Raw genomic sequence first — 20,312 nt, forward strand, 5'->3', positions numbered from 1 at the left:
TTTTTGAGCCAGTTTTTGTGTTGATCCTGTTTTTTCGTTGAAATAAAGTTTTTGTGACCCTGCATCTGACTCCTGCCCTTCCTTCCTAACAAGAAACACATTTCTTCATTTTATGAATGAAAGCCAACATTCTTTGTTGGCTTTGCAACTGATGTCTTTATTAAAAAAAAAAAATTCTACAAAAAAAATTCTACAAATCAAACCCAGTGTAATAAGTGTGCGCTTCCTACCAGGTAGGAAATATACTGAAAATAAAGTTCTCAAACACTTTACAGTCTACATGAAATACAGAACAATCCTCATTAAAGCTAAAAAATCACATTGATTTCTTTTCTTTTGTTCTTTGATTAACATTAGTGACAGGAGTCAAAGCAGCACGTTTAAGAGCGCGGCGCCTTTAATAGCTGCGTGCGCTTCCTATTTTCACTACTCTTTGCATTCATTTAAGACTTCAACTCATTGAAGACTGTGCTTGCGAAAATAATAGAATTGATAGAATAAAATGTGCTTCCTGGTATAATCTCGTGTGTTTTTGTTCAAGCATGAAAGAGAAGTTAGTGTGCGCCTTTATATGAATAAGAGCGTGATTATATAATGTAACCCCTAACGATTGTGGTAGGGCTAATAAGTCGTCCATTGTGCCGATTGGTGGATTTGATTATTAGCTGTCCTATCAGTCGATATGGGGGTGTATATATATAGCCTATGGTTAAGGGGTTTGATATCACTGGTCACGCCCTTTTCTTTTTTTTACTTCGGTGTTACATCCGGTCGCCCGGCAGGTACGTAGTGTTACGGGCTATGTCATTGGTAGCGTGTGGTAGCTAATGTTAGCGTCTCTGTGTAGAACGGCACGTTAGGAGAAACCTTGTGGCTGACATTTGGTTGGCGTTGACCCTCTTCAGGTGAGTGTAATGACTGTGTGGTGATGTAAGATTGTGCTTTTGGTGACATTAGATAGGCTTTGTTGTTTACAGGCGGAAGCTTGAGTGAGCTGGAGTCGAGCTTGGGTGTCTGTTGATATTCCAGATGTCTTGGGGGTTGGCTGCGTACACAGTCTCCCAACAAAACAGATCGAGTTGTCCTCCGCACACTGGTGTGATTACCCGATCGGCCAAGTTACGAGATCGGAGGTGTACGGTATGTGTGTTAAGCCTCGTCCCTGTTAGCTATTTGTAATGAGCCGCTAATGCTAGTTGCATTTTAGACATTTTGATGATATCTTACGGTCCCTGACCTCCTTAATGAACTCCGCCTACAGATTGTTTGAACGAGCCGCGACCGCCAGTGCATTCATCTGTTGGTTGCTTATCTGGGGGTGGGGAGATTCTACCCTTATGGTAGGTGCTGTTAAACTTGCATTAGGATGTCGTAATCTTGTCCAACCTGTCTAATTATTGACTGCATTACTGACAGATTGGTCGCGTCGCTACCAGTGATTATTCCTGCGCATTGGAGCTACGTGGGAGTTATCCGGGGGCGCTGTTGCTGCACCTTAAGTTATTGTTAATTTGTTTTTCTTTATAGTTTAGCTTGTTGTATTTGCTGTTTCTACTTTATTATTATTATTATTATTATTATTATTATTCTTTTTTTATTTTACATTGCTTTGTTGGCACTACTGTTTTCTTGTTTTTTTTAGTTGCTGCAGTTAACCACCTGTTACATTGGCTAGCTCTGATGGTGCTGCTGTAGTGGCATGTTTTATCTAATTTGATTCTATTATATTGTTTTCTTTATACTTGTTATTTTGTATTGTGTGAAGGTGCATTATTGTGAGCAGTAGAGCGCCTACTCGCTATCTTGCACTGTAATGCACAGTAATTGCAGAGTGTCTGCACCCTTGAAACTTGTGCCAAAACCTATTCCTATCCATTTTCTTACAGGAGCTGAGTACTGAAGGCGGGGCGGAGTTTGTGGTGTTGGTGTTCTCCCACGAGTGCTGTGGTGTGTTGGTGTGTTGGTGTGTGTGCGTGAGCATGTGTAACCAGTGTGAGGTGTGGTGTGGCCTATTGTGTCCTTAGTCCCTGCGGGCGTGCCTCAGCTCCTGTTCCTTTTGTTTTGGTTTGTTTAAAAGGGTTTGTTGGCCCAGGCTGCTTACTGTGGCATTTTCTCATTTTAGTTATTTTTTTGTTGTTTATCCTTTATATTTCTTTATTTTCAGATGATGTTGGGTCAGAATCTTTTAAATAAAAGTATATATATTTCTACGCTCACGTCTCCTGCCGCTTCCTGAAGTGAATTTGTGTGCTTGCGGTATAAGAATACTTTCTCATCCCTGGCGAGTATCCAGGGTGGCGTAGTCGCTTTCTATTCCATGGTCAGTTGGCGTCAGGTCACACAATGATGACAAAAGAAAAAATATTTTTAACGCGTCAATCTGAAAAAATAATCGCATGCTTAACGCGTTAACGTTGACAGCCCTAAATATATATATATAATGCAAACACAGTATTTTTTTGTAAAAATGTTGTGTAGTCATGCTTCAGATGACCTGAGTTTGAGTCCCGGCTCCTTTTCCTCTCTCTCTCTGTCCATTTCCTGTCTCTCTTTACTGTGGTCTATCTAAAATAAAGCCAATAAACTTTCATTCAATAAGTTAGTAAAACTGTTGCCAATCATCTATAGGCAAAGTGCTTAGCAATGGCATCTTTCTACCAATTTTCTTCCATAAGAACTCAATACCTAAATGAGCAATCCTTTTACTGGTCTATAGCATGGTCTGCCACCTGCTTTCATCAACTGTTGTGGGTGTACTATGTTCCTAATAATATGATGTATTGACACTTACGTACTGTATATAAAGCATTCTGAAGTACTCCTATATGAAGTATTTTTATTTGCCATCAAAAACAAAAAGTATATAAGGTTAAGTGCATATACAGATGGGCTGTAGTGAATTCATCCGTCAGACTGATTTACTATGACCTAAACAAGACACCAAACAGCAGCCAGAGATCATGGCAGTGACCTGAAAAAACTGAACAAACAGAGCAGCAGTGAATTTATAGCTCAGATGTTTTATCCCAGATAACACAGATGTTTATTTAACATTATAAACTACACTGGAGTGTTTTGTGAACACAAAGGTGCAGATAAATACATTTATTTGTGCTTAGATTTTTTGGAGATTGCGTAATGATTTGTCTGACAACAGACTTTGATTTGAAATAAACCAGCAGTATTATAACTGATGTATTACTTTAACTTTATTCATTTACTATTGCATGTTTTTAATGGTATCTCAACATTAATTTATATTAGATCTCAGTATTGTTTACTGAACTGATCTTAGATAAAAGCAATATACAGTAACGCATTTATAGTTGTATTATTATACTCCATCAGCGTGGTTCTCACCTCAAAGCTCCTAACTGCTGTTGACTTTATAGCTTCTAAAGATTATTTAACACATTGAAGCTGTTATAATGCAGGGGTGTGAACTTGCATCATTCTTGTTTGAATAAAATGCCCAAAAAATTGCATGCAGTCACAGCTTTTTGTTGGTGAGTTTAGAGTTGTCCCACTGACTTTTGGTTTCTAGAAGCATTTATCGGTTCTTGGAACGACCGTAGAGCTCATGGTGGGAATTTTCTTGAAAGGTTTATATGTGTTTGTTAAACAAATCTCTACAGAGACAACGGGTGGGATTGTATTTATTTTAAGTGAAGTGACCTATTAGTCAGATATGGTGACCCATACCCGAAATGTGACCACTGCATTTAACCCATCCAGAGAGTAGTGAACACGCACAGCAAGTCATGAACACACGTACACCCGGAGCAGTGGGCAGCTATCACTGCAGCGCCCAGAACGTCTTGGTTACGGATGTAACCTCAGTTCCCTGATGGAGGGAACGAGACGTTGTGTCGAGCCGACAGATGGGTTCGCTCTTGAGAACCTATCAAGTTCTGACTAGTTTAGAAAAGGCCAATGAAATTGGCGAATGAAATTTGCATGCCAGACTCCGCCCCCGTATATCCGGGTATAAAAGGGAGACGGCGTGCTGCATTCATTCACCTTTTGGTCTGAGGAGCCTGAGCTCCCTCGACCGCTGCAGCGGGCAGCCAGCGTTGTGGCAAGAAGGACACAACGTCTCGTTCCCTCCATCAGGGAACTGAGGTTACATCCGTAACCAAGACGTTCCCTTTCTGTCGGTCTCTCGACGTTGTGTCGAGCCGACAGATGGGGTTCCTATGGAAAATGCCACAGCGCTGTGCCGCGTCACAATCTCTAGCGGAGCGACGCTGACTGGCCTGGGCGAGTCAGACGTGAGCGCTAGCGCGAAATTGTAACCGTCCAGTGGAGAGGTAGGGGGTCCCAGAGCTTTTTGGAAAAAGGTGGGAAGCCCCTGCCACCGGCCGTCACGGGCGGAGGCCTTGATTCTCTAACAGCGAGAAGCCGCCCGGCACCGTAAGGGCCACTGGGTAAGCATTATTCCCCCCTGGGGGAAAAACGCTACAGAGAGCACTATCCTACCATAGGGAGGAATTAGTGCAGACACCACATGGTCTCACCATCAGGGGAGAACTCATGGGAAAACGTGCGGACTGAAGGAGTTAACCGCAAGGTGGAGGTCCACCTAGGGAGGTCATGGGTTGCCGAGGTGGGAACCATTCATGAGGATACATCAGACGGAACCGCCCACGCGGGGGGGGGGGTTACCATGTCTGGAGCACTAGGTCCGGTTAGAGCTATGTGGTAGATAACGCAACTGTTCCCCGGCCTAAGGAGGCAGGGCTGCTCTGCCCAGCCTGCCTCCAGGGGGTGCTTAGTGATGGATGGAATGCCTGTTCTTTACCCAGTGGGGAAAGAATGGAGGCGTAATTGCCGCTGATCCCCCTAGAGGAAGGGGGAAGAGCTTTCGCAGTCATACGCCCTACCGGCTGCCTGTCCTACACGTTGCCCTGCAGGATGCGGGCTGACACCGGTTCCACGCGTAGGTATTAGAACCTCGCGAAGGTGTTGGGCGTAGCCCAACCCGCAGCTCTGCAGATGTCTGCCAGAGAGGCGCCCTGAGCCAATGCCCATGAGGAGTGTGCCTCATTCCTAATGGGCAGGGGCGATCTTGAGATCGGTATGCTGTAGCGACGGCATCCACGATCCAGTGCATCACCTCTGTTTGGAGACAGCCCTCTCCTTCTGCTGACCTCCAGAACAGACAAGAGCTGCTCAGAGCTTCTGAAGCTCTGCGTGCGGTCCAAGTAGAGGCCTTCTCGCGGCCCCTTAGGAACCTAATGACCAGGTTGTGCTGTCCCAGAGGCTTCCCAGCAACTGGGTCGTGATGAGCGGCCGTAGCAGCTACATACACTCCCAGTGTGGAAGGGGGAGAGGTTACTCTCCAGTCTCTCTTGAGGAAGGGACAGCACGTTCTTGATCGAGCAACTCCGTGGGCCTTCTCTTCGAGAAGAGCACCAGGACGAGAAGAGGCGCCACTTATGGGCGTATAGCCGCCTAGTGGCCGAGGCCCTAGTCTGAGTGGTGTCCCAACCCCCGGGGGTGGGCCACTCAGGATCTCCTCGTCCTGTCCAGACATGGAAGTGCCAGGGGTCTGCCTGGTATGCCATAACGTGCCCCTTCCCCTGGGAAAGGGAGTCCTTCGCCAGGGGGATCGGCCAGGGGGGAGTTGTTGTCAAGAGCCTTAGCTCCGAGAACCAAGTCCGGTTGGGCCAATAGGGAGCAACTAGTACCACTTGATGCTCCTCTTCCCTGGCCTTGCACAAGACCTGTGCAATGAGGCTCACTGGGGGGAAGGCATACTTCCGCTTACCAGCTGTGCGCTAAGGTATCCGTGCCGAGGGGTCCCTCGGTCAGGGAGTACCAAAGCGGGCAATGGGAGGAGTCCGGGGAGGCAACAGGTCCCCCTGTGCCTGGCCGAACTGCTCCCATATGAGCCGGACTGCGCAGGGATGGAGTCGCCACTCTCCGCGAGGCGTCGACTGATGAGAGAGCACGTCGGCTGTCTTGTTCAGGTCGCCTGGGATATGTGTGGCTTGCAGGGAGCTGATCACCTGCTGACTCCACAGGAGGAGGCGTCGGGCGAGTTGTGTTAGCTGCCGTGAGCGAATGCCACCCTGTCGATTGATATACGCCACGGCAGTTGTGCTGTCTGACCGGACCAGCACGTGCTTGCCCTTCACGAGAGGCTGCAGCCTCTTCAATGCAAGTAGCACAGCCAACAACTCTAGGCAATTGATATGCCAACGCAGGCGGGGGCTCATCCACCGCACCGACACTGCATGCCTGTTGCACACGACACCCCACCCCTGCAGGGAGGCAACCGTCGTCACACGACATGCCTTGCTGCTCTAGGGGGATCCTGTCGACCAAAAAGGTCATTGAAGACCAGGGGGTTGGGGTGCGTCAGCAGAGAGGCGTGATGACCATACGCCTGCTGCCGGTGTGCCACGCTCTCCAGGGAACCCGACTCTGTAGCCAGTGTTGGGGCGGTCGCATGTGCATCAACCCGAGGGGGACCACCCCCACCGAGGATGCCATGTGCCCAGGAGCCTCTGAATTGTTTCAGGGGGACCGCTGACTGCCTGAAGTGCTTCAGGAAGTTCAACATTGACTGACCGCGCTCTGAGTCAGTCACGCTGTCATGGGGACAGAGTCGAGTTCCATACCGAGAAAGAGGATGCTCTGCACAGGGGAGAGCTTTCTCTTTTCTCAGCTGACCTGTGGTCCCAACCGATCTAGGTGCCGGAGCACTAGGTCCCTGTGTGTACACAACAGATCTCGTGAGTGTGCCCAGATGAGCCAGTCGTCGAGATAGTTAGTTACCCGCACACCTCACTCCCCGAGGGGAGTGAGGGCGGCTCCCCCGATCTTCGTGAAGACTCGTGGGGACAGGGACAGACCGAAAGGGAGGACTCTGTACTGATATGCCCGCCCTCAAAAGCGAGACATGAAAGTAAGCGTCCTTCAGGTCGAATGCCATGAACCAATCTTGGCATCTGGTAGACGCCAGGATGTGCTTCTGTGTAAGCATCCTGAAAGGCAGCTTGAGTAGGTGCCTGTTCAGGGTACGCAGATCTAGCAACCCCCCTTTTTGGGGACGATGAAGTACGGGCTGCAAAACCCGTTGAACATCCCGGCTAGAGGGACGAGCACGATTGCTTGCCAGAGGGGTGGTGACCCTGGCCCGAAGCACAGGAGCATCCTAACCTCTGACTGAGGTTGAAAGGATGTCCTGAACTTGAGCGGGCATCTGGTAAGTTGTATCGCGTAGCCGAGACGGATCGTATCCCGTAGCCACCGTGATGGTTTGGGGGCTCTAGTCAGGCTCCCAGGGCCTAAGACAGGGGCTAGGGGTATGATCTGCTTCATCGACCTCCCAGGGGGTGGTTCGATGGCGAGCATTGCGGATCCCTTGCCGTGGGGAGGCCCCCGGGGAGGAGATAGGCTCTGCTGCTTACCTGCCTGGAGATTATGTAGCACAACGCACTGTCATTTGAGAGTGCTGAGGGCAACTGATTATCCTCGACATTGGGTCTCGCCGTGATGCAACGTCGAGTTGCCGAGCACCGTCGTGTAGAGGGTGAGAGCGGCTGTGATAAACACCCAGAGTGGCATTCTCAATCTCCCTGGGGTCCTCCCATGAGGGCCGCTTCTGCTTTCGCCGCTGCTGCTGACGGGGCGATGGTCTCATCTTCGATGTCCCTTCCTGGGGGGCTGCCTGAGTGGGGGGCACCAGAGCCGGAGGGCGTCGAAGAGGACCAGGGCTGCTGGGAAGCAGATGGTGCACGGGACTCGCGGCGAGGGAGGATATGCTTGATATCCTCTGTCTGCTTCTTTACTGTCGAGAACTGCAGCTCAACAGTATCACCAAACAGCCCCCCCCCCTGCGAGATGGTTGCGTCGAGAAGGCAGACCTTCTCAGCGTTACTCATCTGTGCAAGGTTCGGCCAGAGGTGTCTCTCATGGACCACAAGTGTGGACATCGCCTGACCCAGGGCCCGCGCGGTCACCTTCGGTCGCCCATAGAGCAAGGTCAGTGGCGGCGCGGAGTTCCTGCATAAGAGTTGGGTCAGTCTTACCCTCGTGGAGCTCTCTCAATGCCTTGGCCTGGCAGGAGCCATAGCGTGGAGAGAGGAGGCAGCTTGGCCCGCAGCAATGTAAGCTCTCGATACCGGAGATGCCGAGACCCTCCATGCTTTGGACGGGAGTCTAGGTCGAGCCCCCCAGGTGGCCGCCGACTGCGGGCACGAGTGCACCGCGGCAGCATGCTCCACCTGGGGGACATCGACGTATCCTCTAGCTGCCTCACCCTTGAGGGAAGAGAGGGTGACAGAACTTGTTTGACGTGAACGTGCCGGAAAGGGGCGTTCCAGGTCTCACTAAGTTCTTCATGCACTTCCAGTAAACACGGCACTGGGGGCGGGTGTCAAACCCGAGGCACCATGTAACCAGCCGCGAGCGCTGGGAGAGGCAGTGCGGGCACTGCAACCCAATGCTCATGGCGGTCCGGGAAAGCATGGCTGACATTTCGACTTTCGCCTCTTCCTGGGCTCGACCCCCCGAGGGAGGGAGCCCGAGGAATCGTCGGAGTCGGATGGCAGTACGTCACCCCCCGATGCTGCAAGAGACATCTCATCACCACGCATCGTGTCCGAATACGTGGTTGAGGAACAAGACGGTGGGACCGTCTCCTGGGGAACGGTCAGACGAGCTAGACGAGGTGCGAACGGTCTGTGAGCCAGTGGCTGGCGGATTAACTCTCACAGTAATCCTCATATCACCCTCGCTGCTTGCCGTAGCGGGCGGCAGAGCCGTAGTCCTGCCGTCATGGAACGGGGAGCAAACGAGGTGGTGGCTGAGTCCCGTGGGAACACAGCCACCTGTGATGCAACGTCTGAATCTTCAACTGCCCGCAGTGCCGGCAGGACATAACCACAACGTCTGCCCCAGCATACTGGAAGCAGACACCTTGTCCGTCCCCCTCCTCGATGAGTGTGTTGCACCCATGAGAACAGCGGGACATGCCACGCTGGAGAAATTTGCTCTTTTAGAAAAAAAACACTCGAACACTCCTGGCACTGCTGAGACGCCCAGGGGAAGTCACTGCAGGAAGGGACCGTCCGCTGCACCACGTTGTAAGATTCCAGCAGTAATTCGACGTAGAGTTTGAAGTCTCGAAGTCGATCAGTGTGAAGGCTCCGAAGAACAAAAGGTGAATGAATGCAGCACGCCGTTTCCCTTTTATACCCGGATATCCGGGGGCGGAGTCCGGCATGCAAATTTTATTCGCCAATTTCATTGGCCTTTTCTAAACTAGTCAGAAGTTGATAGGTTCTCAAGAGCGAACCCCATCTGTCGGCTCGACACAACGTCGAGAGACCGACAGAAAGGGAACCACTGTTCCTCTTTATTCTTATAATTAAGTCTAATTTATTCCATCTCTTCCCATTGAAATCAAACATTCACTTGGTTTTAAACTTCTAGCTTTATACTTTTCAGTAATGCAGTTGAGGTTTATGAGATAAAATAGACTCACCATAGAGTAAAAACACTGTGATCTCAGACAAACATGAATCCACCTGTACAGACCCCTGTGCACCACTGAAGCTGAATAAATTCTCCTGAGAGAATGTACAGTATATACAGCCTATAATTCATCTGCATGGTATAAAGCTATGACATTTATTTGCTGTTGTAATATTTATGACATTTTATTAGGCATCTGTCAGTACAATCTTCATTCAGACAGTTGATGAGAGTTCTTGAGAGTAACACTCACTCTTAAGAAGCTATTAAACTATTTAAATTAATGACATTCATGTAGAAATTATATAGAGTTTGTTACATTGCTTTGTGTTCATGATGAAAAAGAATGAGTGCCAGTCAACAAATGGTTCATACGATCTTTTGCTTCCAGAAAAAAAAATCTCCCAGGTTGGTTGTTCATCATATAGAAATGGAAGAAAGTTGCAATTTATGAGTTGGGATGTGACTGTGGGTCCTTTCCCACTTTCCACTGTGAGATGTGTTCTGCCTCGAACCCTTGAGTGAACCGCGATGAGTGATGTTATTATCATGTTAAAAATGTAAAACAGATCATTTATTAAAAAAAAGAAAAACACTTTCACCATGAGGATGCTTGGGTGATGATTATGGTTGGTTTGCAGGTCATTGCGATGGTGTTCTGAGCGATTGTTAGCCTGTTGCTCTAGTGTCTATGCTTTCCCTGTCTTACAATTCATACCCCAGATAGCACAATCCATCTGGTTTACGTCTATTTGAGGTCTGCATTTACATCTGCAAGACATCTGCAATACATAGTTTGCTCATCTGCAATACGTCTCGGAGACGTCTGAACGTCTGTAATACGTCTGCTAAAGATCTGGAGATCTCCTGCGTAAAAACATCTGCTAAACATCTTCGAAAGAGCAGCTTTATATCCATTCTAAATCATAAACATCTTACAGACATCTTCTAGATGTCTATATGACGTCTGACAGCAGACATCTCCGAGACGTATTGCAGATGAGCAAACGATGTATTGTAGATGTCTTGCAGATGTAAATGCAGACGTCAAATAGACGTAAACCAGATGTATGTGTGATATCAGGGACAGCTTAACTGTGCAGCTTTAACTACCTAAAGTCTCATAGCACAGCGAACACAATTTATAGCGTGACATTGCCAGTATATAGCCAAAAAGGTCATGTAGGTCTGGGAAAAATGTTCAAAGAATAGCAGTCATGCTTTTCTCAAAACAAGAAAAGTTGACATTTTCATTGATATTTTCTTATTTTATTTGGTTCCTGAAATATGTATATCATTTTCTTTAACTTGTCAATTTAAAGCATCTAAGTGCTAGTGTAACGGAGGCCAGCTAGTGAAGAGCTGTGCAGTGTGTAAACCTCACTCCCCGACCAACAGAGACGCGTTAGAGACTGCGGTCTTTAGCCTCCTCGTTAAACCGCGCGTCTCCCATCCATACCGACGCCGGTTTGAGGCCCACGCGGGGCGAGTAGGACTAGTTACACTAGCTAAAACATTTTGTATTTCAATTAATTTATATCTACTTTTACACAATCATTTATCAGACGCTTTTTGAAAAAAACAAATTACAAATGAGGCAAACAATAGAAGAGATCACATCAGCAATAATGTGAAAGTACATTAATTCAGTTTGCTTAACAGTATACATAGCTAACTTTGTATGAATATGGAAAGAATAGAAGAGCAACAGAAATTGAGTGCTAATGCTTTTGGGTCAGATGTTGATAGAAGGTGAGTTGTTGTTTCTTGAAGATGGTCAAAGATTCAGCTGGAAGAGATAGGCAGGTCATTCCACCAGGGGGGAGGACCATGCATTTTGTGATTTTGTGTCTTTTGAGAAGGCACCACAAGCCACCATTCCTTAGCAGAATACAGTTCAGAAGTGACAAAAAGGTGCAGGTTTTACTTAATATTAGTCCTTACATTTTAGCTGAAAGCTCCATAATGGATTGACCATCTTATCAGAGGTGTACCTTGCCTGTGGCCCAATATGCTGGTTTTATCCCTCCTGTGATAAACATGTTTTGAAAATAATGGTCAAGATTCAAGATTTTTATTTGTCACATAGACTTTGTAAACATGTACAACTTGCAGTGAAATGTTAATCTGGTATACGCCAAAGACTGTGCATATAGAGGAGAATATAGAAAATATGTGTAGAAAATATATACTATAAGCAAAATAGTTTAAAGATGAGGTAACACACCCAATCTCGTATTAATCTTGAGTACCTATACAGTAGTATTGCATACTTCGTACCTTCGAAGAATATTTAGTTTGATCAAATTTATAAAAGAGAGATACAGCTGTACGATTATTACTGGAAAAAGACGATGTTGGAGGCGGGCAGGGTGGACGGAACTACAGCATGAGCACACAATACATCATTGCATTATCCCTTCGTGTTATTTACATTATGCATTTATACGCCGATTGCCAACAAAACACAGACATGTGACTTAGTTTGACTTACGCGTGCGGTTCATGTCCGGCATCTTTTAGCGTTGGGAACGCTCCGTCTATCAGTTTAAAATGATCTACAAATCCAGCATTATGTCCACAGTTTATATAACATTCAACCCCGAAATGCAGTGAGCAAACAAACACAGTTAAACTTCCATCAGCCGAGTGAAGCGGCATTGATGGGCGTGTTCTTTCTCACGCTGGCTGGTTGACGCGTGGGCATGCTCTTTTGCTCGCTGGATGACGCGTGAGTGTGCTTTTCAGGGAGAATTGTACAATAAGGGACTAAGAACCCTTGTTATGAAACAGGAAGCCGTGTTCAAAAAAAATATTCAGAAACCTGTACGAACCCTGGCAGAGTGAATCAAGCACAGAAATACTACGTCATACGTTCAACTCATTTTGTTGACCTTGTTAAGCTTGAGAAGCCAGCACGTTTAACAGTGTAAAGAAGTCAGAATGCATGAAATAGTTTGTATCCCCACCTTTAAAGATTGTTCTCTTATGATAAATACAGGTTTAAATAAGAGATCAGTGTTGAGGTAGACAGCAGATGGCAATGGAATCAGTAATGTGCAAATATATGTTATAGTGTTATTAGTAGAATGGTAAAGTGCAAAAGCAATGACATGGTGAATGACATTACACTGTCAGAGTCCTTAAGTGTGGGATGTATCCATGTTAAGGAGTCTAATGGCCTGCGGGGAAAAGCTCTTCTTGAGCCTCTCTGTTTTGGCCAACAGACTGTGGAAACGTCTACCAGACTGAAGTAGACAGAAGAGAGAATTTGCAGGGTGTGTGGAGTCTTTAATGGTTTTGGCAGCCCTGACTTTGTTTGCATCACCTGTTGTAGATGTCGTGCAGAGAGGGGAGATCGGGGCTTTGTGGTCCTGGGAAAAACAGCTTCCATACCACGATGAGATGCACTCAATATACTTTCACCCGTATAGAAAGTTTTCCGTTTTGAATTTCTGCAGTTGTCTCAAATGGTACAGCCTTTGCCTGGCTTTGTCCAGGTTAGATCCTCAAACATGTGAACTCCTAGGTACTTATAGCTGCTTACTCTCTCCACTGGTGTACCTCTGATCTCTAGTGGGGTGTAGTTCCGCTGCTGTCTCCTCCTAAAGTCAACCACCTTTAGGACATTCTGAACTTCAGATAGAGACAGTGACCTATTAGTCAGATATGGTGACCCATACCCGAAATGTGACCTATGCATTTAACCCATCCAGAGAGTAGTGAACACACGCACAGCAAGTCGTGAACACACATATAACAAGAGCAGTGGGCAGCTATCATTGCAGCTACAAGTAGGGATACTTGCTCCCCGGGCCTTGCTCAAGGGCACCTCAGTCATTACCCGCCAGTCCTGGGAATTGAACCGGCAACCTTCTGGTCACAAGTCAGACTCTCTAACCATTAGGCCACAACTGCCCACATTTGGCTCACACCATGATTGAGGTCTCTTCAAAGGATATTTGAGAGTTTTGTTGGGGGGGGGTTGGTGGGTACAGAAGAATAACAATTTCCTGTTAGGTATACACCTCAGGCATATTGGGACCGCAGCAGTTCAAAACTGATCTCATGAGGTGTGGTGTTCTGAGTAGCTACACTATATAAATACCACTGAAGGGCAGTCGTGGGTTTGTTTATTAGGCTAAAGTGTTTCATAAAGTCTAGCCAAGGTCTACTTCTGTGCATCCATTATAAACATCTCATTTTTTAAAATTTTAAAGCATTAGGCTGGTGTTTGAACTACAGGAACACTATAACATTCCCTCTGCCAGAACGAGTCTGAACTGTTGTGGCACATTCTTCATGAAAGTACCACCAATGGTGTGTGTCTGACAGCGCTTTGTGCGTAAATCCAAAGCATTCGTTTTTTTATATATATATAAAAGTATAGATTGATAAGAAATAACAATATCCATTTTACAAAACAACTTAAAAATAACTAGAAATCCCCTTGCTTTCCCATAGAAACCACAGAGGAATAAGTCCCAGGATGGTGGCCGCTGGAGAATTTGCCAATCGTAAACACAGACAAAGGAAACACAACAAAAAAGTAGGGTAAAAATTAATGCCCAACCACGCAATGTGAACATTACCCAAATATTATTTATGTAAAAATAAAGTAATTAACTTTTATCTTATTTACACTTGATAAAGAAGTAAAACATTTACATACATACACAAGTTTTTATTCTGAGACTGTGTTGTGTTCTCATTGAGATCAGCCTAAAGCATATAAGGTGGCTGTTATAAGGCCCCTTGTCAAAAAACCCCAACTCGACCCTAGAGAACTAGGGAACTACAGGCCTATATCGAATCTACCTTTCATATCTAAAGTTCTGGAAAAAGTAGTTTCAACTCAATTATGCTCCTTCCTCCAAAGGAATGACATCAATGAAGAATTCCAGTCTGGATTTAGAGCATGTCACAGTACAGAGACTGCTTTGATCAGAGTTACAAATGATCTGCTATTGGCGTCTGACCGAGGTTGTATCTCGTTATTGGTACTGCTAGACCTTAGTGCTGCATTCGACACCATTGACCACAGCACACTCCACAGACTCGAAAATTACGTCGACATTAAAGGAATAGCTTTGAAATGGTTTAAATCTTATTTATCTGACCGTTTTCAATTTGTAGCAATAAACAATGAGGTGTCATGCAAATCGCAAGTCCAGTACGGTGTACCACAGGGCTCAGTCTTAGGGCATCTGCTCTTCGCATTATACATGCTACCTCTAGGAGATATAATAAAGCGACATGGAGTTAGCTTTCACTGTTATGCTGATGATACTCAACTTTATATTTCCTCGAAGCCTCATGAAACACAGCAGTTCCATCGAATAAATAATGGAATGCATAGTCGATATAAAAAACTGGATGAGTAACAACTTTTTATCACTGAACTCGGACAAAACAGAAGTGTTACTTATTGGACCGAAAACTGCTATACGTAACAACCAAGAATACTGCTAAACTATTTACGGATGTTCCATAAAACCCTCGTCGTCAGCAAAGAATCTTGGCGTTCTATTCGATAGTAATCTGTCATTTGAGAGCCATGTCGCCAACACCTGTAAAATTGCATTTTTCCATTTTAAGAATATATCTAAACTACGTCATATGCTGTCAATGTCAGATGCCGAGAAGTTAATTCATGCATTCATGACATCAAGACTAGATTACTGTAATGCACTGTTAGGTGGTTCCCCTGCTGGAATATTACAAAAGCTCCAACTGGTACAAAACGTGGCATCTCGAGTTCTTACACGTACAAAAAAGTATGAACATATTAGCCCGGTTCTGTCAACCCTGCACTGGTTACCTATAAAGCATCGCAATAACTTTAAAATCTTGCTCATTACCTATAAAGCCCTACATGGTTTAGCTCCTCAGTATTTGAGTGAACTCCTCTTGTATTACAGCCCTTCACGTGCATTATGCTCTCAGGCATCCTGTCAGTTGGTAATACCTAGAATTTCCAAATCAAGTGCAGGTGGTAGATCCTTTTCCTATCTAGAGCCTAAACTTTGGAATAGTCTTCCCTGCACTGTCCGGGAGGCAGACTACTCTGTCAGTTTAAATCTAGACTAAAGACGCATCTTTCTAATCTTGCATACACTACACTTCTATAATATAAATCCTTTGCGGGTTTAGGTTGCATTAGTTAGATCAACCGGAACCAAAAAAACAACTGATGTACTTGTTGCATCGAAGAGTGCAGAACAGTACTCTACTCTCAGCCAGTCTTGTCTCATTGTTCCAAGGTTACCACAGTGAGCAGGATGCAGTTCATGCCCAGACCTGATGGTAGAGCGGAGAATGGGAAGCGGCGACCTGACAAGAGCTGAGATGATAGAGCTGAATAAAGAAGGACGCGTTACCTGACACGTCTTCACCACAAAATTTCAAATGCTATTAGATTATTAATGATAATCTTAAAACTATAATTTACCTTATTAGTAAGTTTATTTATTTTTATTTAGCCTTGTTGTGCAAGCTCTGTGGAGCTTGTTCAGAGGCAGCAGCTTTTGCCAGAGGGGAACTGGAATCCCCTGGTTGGGCCTGGGTTCTCCTGAGGTTTTTTTTCTCGATTAGAGTTTGGGTTCCTCGCCACCGTTTGCATACTGTTCTTTTGCACTATTTGCCTGGCCGGGGGGGCTGCTTTAGAATTGCATATAGGAATTTATAGTCTGTTATATTTGACCTGTGCTTCTCTCTCCTTTATCTTAAATGTTTGCTCTCACTGTGTGTGCGTACTTGTTTGTGTGCGTGTGTGTGTGCGTGCGTGCGCGTCCGTTTGTGTGTGTGTCTATGTCTATGTGTGTTAGTACGTGTGCATATTGTATGTGTGGAGTGTTTTTTTTATGTGGGTATGTCTGTCTTCTGTGTTTTCACCTTTTTCTTGTTTTTACAGGTACAACTTTAATTGTTTTGCTTATAGTCAATATGTTTCATGTACAGCTGCTTTGTAACAATGAAAATTGTAAAAGCGCTATATAAATAAAGTTGAGCTGAGTTGAGCAACAATGCGATAAAAAAAAAAAACAGGTCATAGTCTGGTTTTCTGCATTTTTATGTTATTTTTTATGTTATATGTTATTTCCGAATACTGCCATTTCAAAAAGCATGCCAACCACAAGATGAGTTCAACATCTTGAAATCTAAGACTTTTATTCAAGTGGGCTGTTATTTTCTGACATATAAAACAGAAACCCTGCCTGGTGTCCATAAAGTTTGATAGCTTGGTTGATTTTCAGAGGGCATCCATGGTTTAATTAGCTACTTTTCCTCATGTTACCAGAGAAAAACATGGCCTCTGTGTTTTTGTGGCATGTTTACACCTAAGGTTAAATCAGCAAAGATGTTATGCTGTTACTGTCAGGACAGTTAAGTGTCCAGTGTGTAATTCTTTGGAGGATCTATTGAAAGAAATGCAATATAATATACATACATCTTCAGAGGTGTATAAAGACCGTACATAATGTACCTTACCTTAGAATGAGCTATTTCTATCTACATAAACCGCAGGTCCCCTTGCAAGGAATTCACCATGTTGTTTCTACAGTAGCCCTAAACAGACAAACTGCTCTACAGAACGCATTTTGTAAATACGTTATCCCCTTTGCAACCTCACCACTAGATGAAGCTAAAATCTCCACATTGCTCCTTTAAGGTCAGATGAAAATACACAGGTACATGACCAAAAGTGTGTGAACATTCTCTCTTTGTTTGTATAACAGCCTCCCATCTTCTGAGGTTTTCCGCTAGATGTTGAAAGATGGCTGTGGTGATTTGCCATCATTCAGACAGAAGAGTATCAGGTCAGGGTCTGGCAGTCTGTGTTCCAGTTAATCCCACAAGGGCAAACATGGGGTTTATGTCTGTGCTTGATGCCGACCAGTCTAAGTCATCCACACCAGACATGAATAATGAAAAATGAAGACATGAAAGAATAATTTCCTTACTGATCTTGTTTTGTGCACATAAACAGAACAAAACTGTTGCCATAAAGTTGTTAGCACGCAACTTTCTCATTGCATTGAGATATGTCTTTAGAGGAGGAAAAGGAGACCAAACTCGTTTGTTAGAACAGGGTCCATATACTTTTGTCCATGAAAGGTTATAAATCCTGTACAGTCAACCATTTTCATTATTTACTTTGCATAAGAAATTGTTGGAATTGGTATTTATTTACATATTGAGGTTAGTTTTGACAGGTGAGTTAAGTAATATACTGTAAGATATTGAAAATGAAATCTTCAATAATCACATTTCCTGATGTTTGTTTTTTGTTAAAGTCCATGGACTGGAATGAATTCATGGACTGGATTTGTCACAATAAATGCAGAAATTCTGATTAAAGACAAAACTTGAGTTTTTCCATGGCTGTATTGACTTTTGATTGCAGACTTGATAGACTCTGAGTTCAGTTTGAGACATTGTGGAGGTCTCTTCTGAAACTCTATGGGACATTTGTGAGAATTTTTCCTTTTTTGCTCAGGAGAAATAGCTGAGACAGGAGACTTTAGCAAACATTTCCATTCGCTCTCCATTTAATCTCGTTAATGTCTAGGAGAAATAATTGCGAGATCAAAGTGATTTAATCTAAGATTTGGTAAATTACAGTAAAACCTTGATATTGTTCCTTACGGTCATTTAGCTGTTAATAAAGTCCCTTGTGGCTAGCATAAGCTTTATCAGTGTACATGATATCTGTTGTTGCAACCTGCTTATGCATGCATTATTGACATTGCCCCAGAGGAAATGTGTTACTGTCAAACTGAAATAACATCAAATGCCACTTCAGTAACTTTTCAACTATGAAACGAGCAATATAAATGGTTACAGTTACAACGTGACATTCTCCAAACAGGATAACCACACATAATTCATTCTCAAAGGAATGAAGGCAGAGACCATGCTGAAGTCTTGACCGTCTGTTTACAGTGGCTTCCAATTGATTAAAATCTGAATAAAATCACAATATTGGGGGAATTTCCTCATATTTTCAAAGACTGTATAGCAGGAAAACCAAATAGCCTACAACAGTGCTTCTGTCACTATTCATCATTATGCCTGTCTCCACATTGGCGAGATATTACAGTCATTGTAGATTTTTCATTGATTTGGTTAGGTGAAACGAATCAATTGAAAAAGCACTCTTTTGCTGTTCTTGTAACACATCACAACAATCTTGTGTTTTATACAGGTATATGAATAAGTGTGTGAAAATCCTCATTTGTGAAAATAGTGCTAAAGCAACTTAGACATTTTAAGTGTACACAAATTTTGGGAATGTCAAATGCAATACATGCCATCTGTTATCTGAATATGCATTATTGCTTATTTTAACCCTGCCTCCATCCATTTCAGATTCATAGCTCATCAGCTGTTCTCTTAATTATGATAGTTTTGTTTAAAAAATTCCTGCAAAATATTTTGTTACATTTAATAAAAAATGACCATTAAATGCAATATAGGCCCTTGCATATGTTGAGTCACAAACCCACAGACAGTGATTTATTGTGTTTGCACTAGAAAAATTTCCCTTTGGCAAGTGAAGTTTTAAAATGATATGTTTGTAATAATAGGGCACAAATAGCTATGGCGCAGACAAACTCAGCGTTGACTCATGCTCAGGCAAACATTTGGGAAGTCAATAATAATGCCTGTTGAGATGAGTTGTTCTGGATCTTGTTTGATGTGAAGACATCTGTCAAGTAAAATAATCTGTTAAATATTTTGTTTCCTTTCAAATAAATTCAGTTTTGCAGAGGTGTGTGAAGTGTTTATGAATGTGTTGAATTTGTTTTTGCATGTCATTCTTTTCTTTAGTGGAATGTATTTAGGGGATTATATAACTGAGAACAGACTTCTGTTTAACACCTCCTTGTGACTCATAAATTAATCACACTGGATGTCATCCAGGACTGTACCACTGCACGCAATACTGCTAAATTTACCCCAAAGCATTTCTTGTGCTTTTCTCTTGGAATTTATCTGACTTTAATCCCATGCAACAACTTGTAAATAGACTTGTATTGACACACTGCCATCTAGAGCCAGAGTATCTTAAAAGGCTGACAAATGGCCTCTTACTCATTTTTATTTTTCATTTGTCTTCCTTTCAGAGAGGGTAAATAGACCTACAGAACACACAATGGCAGAACATCTGACACAAGTAGGGATGGAAGAAACCACAGGCTTTCAGAACTCGACTGAACTCATTGCATTGTAAAATGATTCCCTTTAAGAACTCAAAACACCAAACACTGAGGACATCTGCTGGTCCAACACGTGCCATGCAAAGGCTGGAGGAAGAAGCAGCTACAATGACTTGTTGTCATTTTTATCCTTTAATAGAAGTAATCTGAAATATACTAAACTTTTGCGGTATAGGTAGACCTTAATTTAAAATAGATTATTTTACAGTACATGCGGTTTCCTGGTCAGGGATTATTTTAAACCAGGACTTAATTAGAAAAATGAAGTAGTTTTAACAAACATGCCTTACAAAAAAGCATTACTTGTGTGCATTTTGAGACAACACAAAGGCATTGATGTTTAGTCTAGGACTAAACGTCAATCTAATCCCTGTCCGGGAAATCACCCCATAGTGTTTTCTTAATCTTATACTAATGCAAAAGGAACGGACCTTTAAACCTTGTTTAAATCAGTCAAATGTTTCATAAACATTATAAAAGTTAACTTTTAACACTTTACAAAAAGGTTGCTATTTGTTAACTATAGAAAATGCATTAGTAAACATTAGCTAACAATTAACAATTTCGTTTTTCATTATTTATTAATGCCTGTTAATGTTAGTT

General features: G+C 43.8%; 1 long non-coding RNA gene across 1 annotated transcript; it reads left to right on the top strand.

Moving 5' to 3' along the window:
* The first annotated feature begins 796 nt into the window (after positions 1-796).
* LOC130571045 (uncharacterized) lies at positions 797-2,222 on the top strand. Its single transcript, XR_008965042.1, has 3 exons — positions 797-905; positions 978-1,140; positions 1,262-2,222. It is a non-coding gene; the product is annotated as an uncharacterized LOC130571045 (long non-coding RNA).
* The last annotated feature ends 18,090 nt before the right edge of the window (positions 2,223-20,312 follow it).

This window comes from Triplophysa rosa, linkage group LG20, assembly GCF_024868665.1.
Source record: "Triplophysa rosa linkage group LG20, Trosa_1v2, whole genome shotgun sequence".
NCBI classification, from domain to species: domain Eukaryota; kingdom Metazoa; phylum Chordata; class Actinopteri; order Cypriniformes; family Nemacheilidae; genus Triplophysa; species Triplophysa rosa.